This window comes from Osmia bicornis, chromosome 2 (assembly GCF_907164935.1).
Source record: "Osmia bicornis bicornis chromosome 2, iOsmBic2.1, whole genome shotgun sequence".
Classification (NCBI taxonomy): Eukaryota; Metazoa; Arthropoda; class Insecta; order Hymenoptera; family Megachilidae; genus Osmia; species Osmia bicornis.
Window position 1 is genome coordinate 12977562 of NC_060217.1, and position 12503 is coordinate 12990064.

A 12503-nucleotide genomic window follows, 5' to 3' on the forward strand; every position below is an offset into this window, starting at 1 on the left:
GTGAATAGTCCGCGGCGGAGCGAACTCACGGTTTAAGTATTGGTTAAGACAAGTGGGGTTCGGTAAGAGCGGTGGTCAGGGTGGGAGCGTGTGGGCCTTAGGTGATCGCCTAAAAATCTCGTGCCACGGGGAGTCAAGGTCTGTATCCCTTCCTAGCAAGAGCCAGTAGGTCGCGAGAGAGGGAAACTACAGACTTCGGACAGCTGTACACCCTCCGGGCAAGGTCGTTGTGGGATTCGAAACGCGCCCCGATAGACACCTGTTCTTAGCGATGGCTTTAAACCACCCGCGGACATTGTTTAACCCTTATCCTCACTTTCTCCTACGATTAGTAAATAAGGTAATACTGTACACTTGGGTGCAACGTGGGCTTCCTTTAAAGCTTAAAGGAACAAGTATTTTAGTTCTGGGGGAAATCCAGAGGAATGTGGATAAATAACGTGAATGGTAGGATTAAGGAAATAACATAATCAGGAGTTTATAAAACACGCTAAAAGGCTATGATCAACTATATTTTTGATTAATGGCATTGAATGTAATTTGAATAATCACCAAGGTTGTAGGAACTTGTTTTATTTTAATGTTACAATTGCTAGCTGATCTTTGATCTTCCTGTTGAACATCTTCCAGGAAATTCTGTGCGTATTTTGCATCACGCAAACGTCTTTATCGTACGACGAAAATTGAATAAGATCTGTCGAATAATTATGAAATAAAATCATGTCATTTATTTGTTTACTCTATTGAAATATTTCCTGTATTGATAATAATTAGCTGCTTCACCGATGACATGTATATCTTGCATTGAATTAAGCAATATAGCTTTCTCTCGGATTCAGTGCAGTGGATTAAGGTCGCGTCTTCAAAGGATCACTAAGTCGGTCAAAAGATACAAAAACCAATTAAAACTTCCGTTTAATTTTTTTTTATATATTACAAATTTTGAATTACACTACCATACTTGATATTAATTGTAGGGTCAAATTCGATCCAGATGCGACTACGCGACCAAGTGTCATTATTTAATCGAAAAATCAACGGCTCGGTGAGAAGAAAAACGGACCTTGCACCCCTGTATATTTTTTGGACGATAGTCATAGTTCGTTGAAACGGTCGGTTAGTTTGTAATTAAATTAAGATTTCGAGGAACTTATCGCATACAGGTGGATTATGGAATTGTTATGTAATATTGAGTTAACTGTGTCACGGACGCAGGTGAAGCATTAATGGCGAGATGAATTTCGTTGGTGGACACTCGGTGAACAAAGTTCAGGTACAGAGACCAGTTTTAAATTCTCGTCGAGGTTGACGGCAGTGTTAATGATACCAAAGAATGGGTAGTGGGTCCGTTATTTTCTTTGGTAAATTCTTTAAAGCGATACATTTTTAGGCCATCTGATAAAACACTCCGAGTCTGGATGTGTAAATGATTTCAGAGGAAATATGTCAGATTTTAATTAACCCTTTTATACTTTCATAAGTATAAATGTAGTATCATTATTTTTGGACTAGACCACGTACTTTTGACTCGTGAAATTCCAGATTTTAAAATTCAAATGTTAGCAGAACCAGTTTTCCCGTTGAAGCTCGTTGATCCTCTGAGGATAATGAAACGAAGCTTTGTTACTCGGGAATGGGCAATTATCATGCTCCTCACGTTCATCCGGTAATAGAAACACGGAGATTCCCTCGATCTGATACGCGATTACTTTTCCTTTCGCTTTAGACGGTGAATTCGTAACTGCTTGTATGACGAATTCGCAACGGAACCGAATACTTCGCGACCTACCTTAAATTCTAATGCACCCACGAGACGTCATCATTCTTTTTGGGAATCTTTTTCCTATCTTTTTCGTTCTAGAAATTTACAAGTACAAAAGTTTTTATTTTATTTTCATTGGATGCATGTTTCGTGTTTGTTCGAGGATTTATTCGAACGTGTTTATGGCGAAGATAGGCATCTGTCTCTAGTAAACATGTCTTACGAACAATAGTGTACTAGTATTTCGTTTCAACAGGATAGAATAGTGATTTGAATTCTAATCACGAATCAAAGTCAAGTTACTTGCAGTTCTTTTTCTTTTTGACGGATTCTTTTTGACTGTAATCAAATTAACTGTTTGCAAGGGCGGATTCAAAAACCTAGCTGGGGGGATACGTTAAAGTATGTTCTTGAATCTTTTCCAAAATAATCATCTTCCTATGAATTATTTATGCATTGCAAAAAAACAGAGCAGTTATAGTACATGTAACCGAATAATTTATTTTTTAAAAAGAACATTCTAAAGTTCTCTTTTAATATAGATAAATTTATCAAAAAGTCTTTTGTTATTTATTGTTCATAAATTACGCAATGAATTTTTCTACAAAATTCACGTGTCACGTATGTATCGGACGCCTGTTGAATGGCAACCTGTCTGCGCTCCATGATCGGACGAAAGTTAACATATCGCGTTCCCTGTAGCCGAACTTTTTAATTTTTCTTTCTATTGGGTTGCAAAAAAACATTTTTCGTTTTGTAAAAAAGAGTGTAATAGCTGATAATTGTACTTATATTATTAGTTTATTGGATTTACTAACTAACTAACGCATATTTCATTGAAAAGTATACTCGTTTCTGAGACAATATAGAGTGAAAAATTTGCAAATTCTTGTACGTGTGCGAAAAATGACATACGGCGGACAATAAAGCATTCGATCGATCGTTCGGGCCGAGCTTCGAGATAGGACGAAATCAGAACGCGAGGAAAGTACGCGGTATTTTGCAATCGACGTGAAATGTGCAATCGAGCCGTATGAAAACAGGAATTCGCTTCCCTCGAGCGTAGTACGGTGCATTCACAAATTCGAACGGAGTTTGTGGTGCGTCGCCGATTGCATTGGATAAATCGCATAAGACGCAGACGGTGCGTCATTGCATACATCATTATACGATTAATGTAATTTGCAGAGTTCGATCGCCTCCGGCGACCATCACTTTTTATACAGGAAGTAAAAGGAAATGTTTCAGAATGATTAATTAGCTTAATGAACTCGTATTGTCGATGAATAATTTTATTTCCTGACAAATTGTACAAGCTCGATCTCGATGGTGTCGATCGAATTTATAGCACAGCATGAAAAACTAGAAAAACCGTGTGAGATTTCTGAATGGCATGTAAAATTGCATGTTACAGCGCTATTAATTACTTATGAAGTCGAAGAATAAATTTAATTTCTATTGCAAATCGTAATTATTATATTACATCTAATGTGCTACACGTGTTTTTATGGTAATTCAATGTTAATCAACGAGGAAAATCACTTATTATGCGCAATATCTATTTCATAGCTGGAGCAAGTAGAATAATTGTTATGAATCAGTTTTATAGATTCGTATCGATTCATTTCATCGTAGATTCGTCATCATTCGATTAAATTACAAAGTCCGAAAATATTCGTTAAGGTCAGGTGTCACTGCACTTGACGACATGATATTCTTCGTAAGAAAAATAACCGTGCTGTTGATTTAATGTTATGGAAAAAATGCTGAACTTGATTGTTTGTAACTTATGTGCATTTGGTATTAAACCACTACTGACCCTCATGGTATAAATTATTCGTTATAGAATTGTCGAAAAATGAAAGTTTATCATACAAGGCTAGCTCATTTAATAGTTAGCATAATAACGTAGTTAGCACCGCAAACGGTGACTTTTTGACATTTTCTTCAGTTACACATCCTGGATACCTTTCGTGGAATTGCAAGTTGCAATCAATTGCGGTCATCACAAACATGATGATGTGATTCTCTTATTTCTTTTGTTGGTTTTTTAATATCCGTTATGAAATATTTGTTTGCTGACGACGAATTGAAAAGAAATTTTAATATTTTTCATTTGTACTACTAATTACATAACACACTGTGTATCCAAGGATCAGACATTCCTTCATAACTCACCCTATACGGTGTTTTACGAATAGTGATCATCAATGGATATACAAAGACTAAAAACGTCGTTTGTCAAAGAATCGGTTGGTTGATCCGGTCGGTCACGCGTGGAATCGCTCGAGCGGGTCTCATAATCAGCTTTACGCTAATTTTTAACGTCCTTTGTATTGTAATTTAGTTGTTGTCGAGACTTTTCGCCTTTAGCTTCGAAGATCGAAGGAAAACAGCAAACCTGAAAGAGGAGCCGGCTGTTTACCAAGAGGCCGGTCCAACTGCTTCTGAAGATCGGCTCTCTCCCTTTGATTTTGCAATCGACCAACAGCCGTTGCGAATACTCGCACTAGCGCTAATTCTAATTAATATAAATAATCGTGTGTGTTGAAAGATGAACCGGAGACGCACGATTTCTATTAGGAAAATTTACGCACTTTACGAGTCATATCAATTCGGCAAGGGAAAAAGGCGTAAAAGGTGTAAGTACATTCGCCTGGTTACATTCACCAATATTTTGTTGCTCATTGGCCGTAAAAATGTGCAAACACCCGAAAAGAAACGAAACGCAATTACGTTTTGCAATATGTTTTCCTTTTCTTTCGCAAACTATCGTGAAAAGGTAAAAGCAAAATGTAGCGTCTTGATAGTCTTGAGGAAGGCTACCATACTCAATTTTCTCAACTTCCTGGGAACGTTTAGCGAAGCAAAATAGACGTTAGAGAATTTTCTCGATTGCTTCGCTGTTTTTTTCTTAGTTTGCTCCACATGGCGAGACACCTTGCTTTTTCACGATTTCTTGTCGGCCTCAGTGGGTTCCGTTCTTTCTTTTACCCTTTCTCTCGAACTACGACACATCGATCAAGGTCCTTGTTCTCGAAAAGGACTCGAATGTCGAAGGTATGCAACGCTCAGGTAAACGACACTTTTCTCCCTCGGCCCAACGATTTCCAACTTTCGTAATTGATTCTCTGTTTAGCACCGAATGTTAACGTTGAAAAAGAAATGATATGTTCTTTGAATGATTGTACGCATTCATGCTGATTCAAAAGTTTGAATACATAGATGGAAGCATCTAGCATCGCGAAGGACATTGTCGGACGGTATTAGCCAATCTTTATGTTTTTTCTTCTTCTTTTCGTTTGATGATGAAACAAGAATTAAACGATTTATAATATATTGATCTTTGAATGACCTTGAATATGTTTACGTTTGTGTTCGTGCTACCAGTTGTATTATCAAACATGTTTTTTTCTCTTTTTTTAATTCAAAGGGAAAATATGAAATTAAATTATTGGATAATTAACCCTGGAACGGTGGTGCTGGGTCGGTTGTTCTTACTTCGTTCTTCTTCACTCTTTATTAAGAAATGAATCGTTGCTAATTGGGAAATTATCAAGTTAATAAGTTACAATACTTTATGATGCTATTAAAGTACCATTCGTTTAGATGATACAAAGTTTGTTGGAGCAAGGAATGAAAAAAACACGTGAAGTTTTATTATGCAACTTTTTCATCAGTACGTGATGTAACTTAGGCAAATAACGTCGTAATGAGTCCATCTAGTAACTAAATTCGTCTTCGAAGGCTTAATAGATGGTTATTTGCTTCATCTTCTACCTACTGTTATGATTATTACATGAGCAATAACGCAAATTGGAACACAATAAAATAGATTACACTTCTAAGGGGTACTCTTAAGGGGTGGAAACTATCATAATAATATGCGTACACCCCCAATCAAAAATATTTGCCCAACATTATTTAGAAAAATCAAAATCAAAATCAAAATTTAAAAAAAGTAACACTAATTGCCATACTAATATTATGCTTAAATTTCGGCTACATGTCGCTATTCCACGGTTTGCTTATCGTTTGATACCCCACTTCGGTCAACCTTTCCTACTCCCTGTTGGTAGAAAGTAACAGCGTTGTGGCTCGATCAAATCGGTCTTCTCAGTCCATCAGAAACGTCGGATCGCGTGAGATCGAGAATCGTGTCTGTGCTTTCTTGATCTTCTCACGCGTACACACACGTACATACGCACACATGCACGCATACACCGATCTTCGATCGTAACACCACCGACGATTACTATCATTCAACTTCACCCTCTTGTTCTATCAAGGATCTTCGATCATTTCAAGTTCGATAACGATTGGTACTTTGATATCGAATAATTGGGGATCAAATAGACTATCGAGGATTCGGTAGATCCTATCGACGGACAAATTTTGTTACTGATCGACGATGGTGGTGTGACGTTGGTCACTGTACGATTATCTGGGAGCTGATTTCATTATTGGTAAGAACTTCCAATCTGTCACTTAACAACTTTATTAAAACACGATGCTGCGTAATTATTATTCAACAGTTTCTTCTATCTGTTCAAACCAGGCATAATTATAAGTTTCCTGGGTGTACGTTTCATTATTTATAGCAATTAGCTTAGCTACTATGTAAGAGCTGAATCGTAACCAATTTCTCCACTAATTTTCACTCGTTATTTCCTGAAGTAATTTCTACAATATTTTCTAAAGAAAATTAGAAATTATGCCTTGCTCATCAGACGATCGATGCATTTTCGAAGGATTTTTTGAATCCTGATATTTTGATATTTCGAACAGAAATGTCCTTGCAAGGCTCTTTCATTCAGCCACTTACTTCCTGCTTCAATTCCCTAACCGGTCTTTCTCTCTAACGCAAGACAGCATAACACGATTTTCTACGGTCCTGTTGACCGGTTCTCTGTACATTTCATCGGTTACTCGTCTCTGCAATCCCGTTACTACGAAATTGATAGCATCTGGTTAGTTATATTAGCGAGAACGGAATTTTATGGGAACGTGGATCCGGCATTATTCTGCGGATAGTTGCAAGGAAGAACTCTACTAAACTCGAAGGGGTAGATTCGAACGCCAAGTGATCTTGTGTAATGGTGGAGACAAGGCCGAGGCAGAGGGTTCAAGTTTGTCGCTTTTACAGATCATCCATCGTTCTTCATCGTTTGCAATCGCAGACGTCAAAGATTCAACGAAGTACGCATGATAGTAAAGACATTTCCGTGACAATCCATGGAGATTTCCGGTGCCCGTTTCCCGGAACGGTCGCTCTCTTTCGCGAACCAGTCGATTCCACGGGTGAACGACCAGCATTTGAACTAGAAATCTAATTGCGAGTGGTACGTTGCAATTTCACTCTGACCAATACTAGACAACGTCATTGGCGTAGCACCTTACCTTCGATAAGGAACGTATATCGACCAGTATGAAATTGGCATGGCTAATCATTTGAAGTGTCTGTCATTTACTTTCCATCTCGTTGAGAAACATTGAAGTCTCTGTTTAAGCCTTTCTTCAACGACGTAACAGAAATAATTCTTGAAATCTTGACAGGATTATGTGTCAACTGTTATATTTCTGCACCATAGTGTTAACTGGTGTCTAATAACGACGGTCTAACGGTGGTGTTTTTATGGAGAATTGTTTCGAATGGGTTGCTTCATTCTGAAACTTTTTCTTAGCCATGGAGGTGACATGCTTTCCTGTAATTTCCGATTTGTGCCGGTAAACATAGTTTTGTTACTGAGCATGACTATAGCCATTCGATTGTGACACACTAAAGGTGGCAATGAAAGATTAGAAAAAAAATGACGGGATGAGTAAAAAATTGATTAGTAGTGATCAAGGTCAGGAGGATTGGAGAGGAATTGTGGTGAATTACGTAAGTGGGAAAGCGCAAGAGCAAGACGAGAAAAGGTCGGTGCACCAGTGTTAACGAGTTGCCGTTTAACTTTCATTTACTCTGCTACTGTGTACAGACATCCTTTTGCCCTGTAATAGATCCTTCATTATCAAAATTAATAGCAGAGTTTGGACTGGAGAAATCTTTTGATAATGGAACATCCGGTTTTCTTCAGATGGCTGATAAATTCATACATTTCCCTCACTGTCTCTTTCCAAAGATAGGAAATGTTTGCATATTATTTATATAACTTATAAAAAGAAACATGGAATGTTGATAGACTTTGAGTACTGAAAATTATACGGTATTTAATCGTGTTCATAATATGTGAAATTATGTTCCAAAATGAAGGATCGAACAGATGCATGTTTATATCCATTTGAAAGTGTAGGCGAATCGAAAATGTCAAGGAGAATAGCGAGATTTTGTTCTTCGATTCCGAGTCTTCGGTAAGTTTGTTAGTTAATGGTGATTATATTACAATATGTAGACCATATTAATGGTGTCAAGCGTTTTTTACTTTCGACATAATTGTTTTCCTTGTTTTCTCTCGTTAGAAACGAAATTAGAAGATTAGAAACTAGGTGGTGAAGTTCACTTTTTTGATTTATCTACATTTTTATGAAAATTACACTAGCATCTTTTGTGCCATTTTCAATCCGTTTTCTTGTCCTTTTTCGAAAAAAAAAACGAAGCCAGCGCGTTTAGCAAAGAAACTTTCCATCGTTTCGAAAGTTTCGGGTCCATGACTCCAGGGGATTTTCGACCAGTTTTCCTTCAGTCGTTAATTAAATGATTTTTTTTCGTATGCTTAACCATGAATTAGTAATAGTTATTAACATTGACGTAACTGATGGAATTCGACATGACGAAGGAACGAAACATTATTATTAATTTATTTATTCACGTTCGAGGGGTAAACACCGTTTGAATTGCAAAGAGAAACGTCGCTCATTTCCTCGATGTATTTTATTTCCTTCTTATTATTTTTACGTGAAATTACGTAGGATTGATATCAATCAACGACAGTCGCCCTTACTAACGAAAGCATGATTAAAAATAATAGTAGAACAAGAGGAAGACTAGTCTATTAATAATATCATATTATATCGCACTTTCCAACTTTGTACTAATTATTATACATATAACCTGTAACACCATTTCACGCTCAAGTCGCTCTGGTTGCTTCCTCATAAAATTTTACAAGAATTGCAGTAGATTTTTATAGCGTACCTTTTTGTAAGTTTCACATGGAAAGAAGAAATTGAAGTGATTTAAGGAGAAACTTGAAAGCAGAAAGTTAATGATTCGTTACAGAATTACAGATTATGGCATATCGAAAGTATTAGATTAAAAATGTAATATTGTCTTTTTTTTTGTAGCTTAATAATGTGAATTGTGTTGCGTTACCACAAAGTTACACAGGTGTGTAGAGGGTTAAAAGGTCGGAGGAAGTACGCCCATAAATCAGCTGGAAAATTTCACTTCGTCGTTGGTTAACGTAATGACCAAGCGAAGGTTCTAAGAGCAATGAAACTTTGTTTTATACAACTTATTCAACAAAAATTAAATCAAAATATATTTTCAAATATTGTATTTTTTTTTAACATTAATTCTTTTGAGACTTAACTTCAAATGTATTCACTGCAAATTGGATCAAGATCCAAGATCCACTTTGATCTAGCGTAATTAAGGTAATACGATCTTAATTTCCGATCTTATCTATGATCATTTAAATCTTAGAACAGACAAGAAGCAATTACAGTTATTTGTATGGGACACGACTGTCACGGACTGGGCAATTAAGAGTCCCAGTGATGTCACATGACACGATGCATGAAAAGTGGTTGACTTGATTTTGATAAAAGTTAGATCACGAAACAAATAGCATAAATACTCTGTATACAATGCGGTGCGCGTGCCATTCTCTTCCCGCTTTCTCGTGGAAGCGATCGTCATCGTTATCGGTCGTCGATCGATACCAGATCGTTATGCAACAATCGGATTTCCCGGGAACCGTGCGGTGACAACTCGCGTGGACACTCGTGCTCCGCTCTTACCTCATTGCCAATGGCAATAGATGAAAGATCGCGTGCCGAAGTCTCTCGTAAACGAGATCTCTTACTTGTTCGCGTAATCAAGAGAAAATACAATACTTGGGAAGAAGAAAGCGAGGAACTCGCGACAGGTTACGACACCCCTCGCGATTATATTTTTTCTCTCCTCCCTCAGTGTCACACTATGGACCTCGATTCGCGATTTACTTGGATAGGTAATACGGTGTTGCGTTGAATCCAAGCGCTTAAGTAATTTTGAGGTAAAAGTAGGAAAGTGATTCGAACCATTCAAGCGTTGAATTATTGCATTTTACTGGGTACTTGGAAGTAATTTATGTTCGAGTAGATGGTCGTAAGAGGCAACTGGCTTCTCGTTTGCTTTCCAGCCGCGTTGCAAGACCGTTCGCAGGAAATCGGTCGTTTGCATACACAGTGTGCCTATTTATTTCGTCGAGACGAATTACGAGAAAAGGTCGAGCCGGAGATCACGATTGTGATGCGACGGTTCGATCGGATTTTTATTCTTCATAGGGAACCGGACGAAGGACGTTCTGTCGCAGTTAATGTATAATCGCGAATAAATCCTCGATAACGTTTCTGTCTGGCCAAACGATAGACAACGATGCGTGAATTATTCTTCTCGTTGCAACTTTTATTAATCATTCTCGCTCGCACGGTGAATCCGAAGTGGTAAGTTTTTATGTGGAAAAAAAACAAAACGCTAACCGAACTTGACATTTACACCTGACAAGCCGGGAACTATTAAATTGGCCATACTTGACGTAAGGGAAATTTCGAAGTGAGTCAGTTGATGGCGATTGGCACAGTTTCGCCGGCGCGTTGGCGCGCGAAAAACGAATAAATGAAACGCGAGAGAAAGGTGAAGCACATGCACCGTGGTTACGCATTTCCATTTCGCGCTCTTTGCCTTGACGACCGCGAATTCGCCAACCGTGACTTCGTGCATTCCGTTATAGCGACGAAAACCATCTTCTGTCAACGGAATCAGCGCGAAAATCCTGGAATCCTTTTGTGAGTCACAATTCCTAATCTTCAAATTAGGAATCTGAAATTTAGCGAATAGGTTCTAGATCATCTTTCTGAAAGATTTCCATAAAATTAAGTTAAGAACAAGTTATTATCCGATTAAAAATTTGTTTTCAATCTACTCGGGTACGAATAAGTCCGTGAGAAATGATTTTAAGCTGCTGACTTTGCGGAATAACAATACCAGGATGCCGTAATACGCACTTGGTAACCACGTCACACGCTATAAAGCCGTCGTTGTTTATAAGAATCGTAGACAAAGCGATATTTTTCGAATTCTTCTCGTTTTCATCAATCAATCTTACTCTCGGTCATTTAATGTTGCCGCGCGTTCAGAATCGAAATTCTGTGGAGGTAGCAAGAGTTTGGTAACCGGTATCGAAAGGATATAAAAGCGGTAATGAAAAGCTGTTGCGCGAGAGTAGCGAAGAATGCTTATTGCGGTTTCAGGGAACAGAGATCGGCAGCTTAGCAATCGGGGAATTTATTAGCGACGGTGTTTTGTCGTGGACGCGAAATGCCATCCGTTCAGTTGCGAGGAAAAGAGCCACGAGATAACTGCACCTCGATGGGTGACCCGTAGATTCCTCATTTTTATATTAAGAATTTGGTACAAGGTCTTGCGCGTTGTCGATTTCACCGAGTTCATCAGACGTATCGCAACGTGTTCCGCGGTTACTCGGGAGTAACTTGGGTAAATATTAGCTACGTACCGAAACACACTAATCGGTACGAAGCAAGGGATGATACTTTGGACCCTGAGACACTTGAAAAAAAAAAAAAAAAAAAAAAAAATGAAGGGACATTTTAGAATTTACTCATTGGCAAATTTCGATAAAAAACACAGCTGCTGAAGGTGTTACGAAGTAACGCGGATCGTTAATGGACGGGGACGTTAGCGTTACAGGGGAAGTTGCAACATGTAATTGAACGTTAGGTGTTTCAGGCGGTCGGTGAAAAAAGGGAAATTTAGGTTAATGAAAATGGTCGCAAGAAATTATTAATCGGTTATCGGGAACCTAGCAACGAATGGTTTTACGACACTTATTTTAGTCGATCGTTTTTGCTCGATACTGCATGCGAATCGTTAGGAAACGACATTCTTAACGATGCCTTGTGGGAAAGGAGCTAATTTCTGTCTACAAGGCAACGGTCAAATATCTCAGAAGAAACATGTTTTTCGGTAAATATTGGTTTGTTTTCTAGGAGTAAATTCATTTAGTAAATTCATTGCACTCGAGATTGCGCCTTGATTGCACCTAACGTTCTCCTCTAACACTATTGAAAGTCCGAACATTATTGATGAGGGTCGTTTGCTCGTTCTGTCTTCATTTTATTATCTGAAAGGAGGTTTATCTGACGGTATCTAGGATAGAAATCTATGGAGGATGTAATGACAGTATGCTTATGTACGAGGTAATATGTAGTTACTTCGAGCTTCATCTATGCAAGTCTGTTCATGTCGAGATTTTGAAGTTGAAGGAGGAATTTAGAAAGTAGGTTACTAAGTAATTACGATATTTAAGAAGACATAAGTACAGAGTGTCCCAAAAGAAGGTGATCCTATGTGATAAAAATAGTGACTTAGTAAACTAAGCTGTTCTTGCCTAATTTGTTATTATAATCACCCTCTTTATTACGGAATTCATTTTATAGGGGCATTCTGTACCATTTGCCTGGAGAGGAAGAATGGTTGAACGTAATTTTACGATTAGTCGTAAAGTTACATTCG

General features: G+C 38.0%; 1 protein-coding gene across 6 annotated transcripts in view; it reads left to right on the plus strand.

Moving 5' to 3' along the window:
• LOC114878694 (elongation of very long chain fatty acids protein AAEL008004-like) overlaps positions 1-12503 on the plus strand; it is a 30205-nt gene that overhangs the window by 15115 nt on the left and 2587 nt on the right. The window contains exon 1 of one of the 6 annotated variants that reach the window (XM_029192790.2): positions 5897-6228. The exons of 3 other annotated variants lie outside the window; for them this stretch is intronic. The gene's annotated coding sequence lies outside the window, so the exon portion shown is untranslated. Of the gene's footprint in view, positions 1-5896; positions 6229-11101; positions 11169-11217; positions 11466-12503 lie in introns of those variants that run through there. 2 more of the 6 variants (XM_029192794.2, XM_029192793.2) reach the window with 2 other exon arrangements.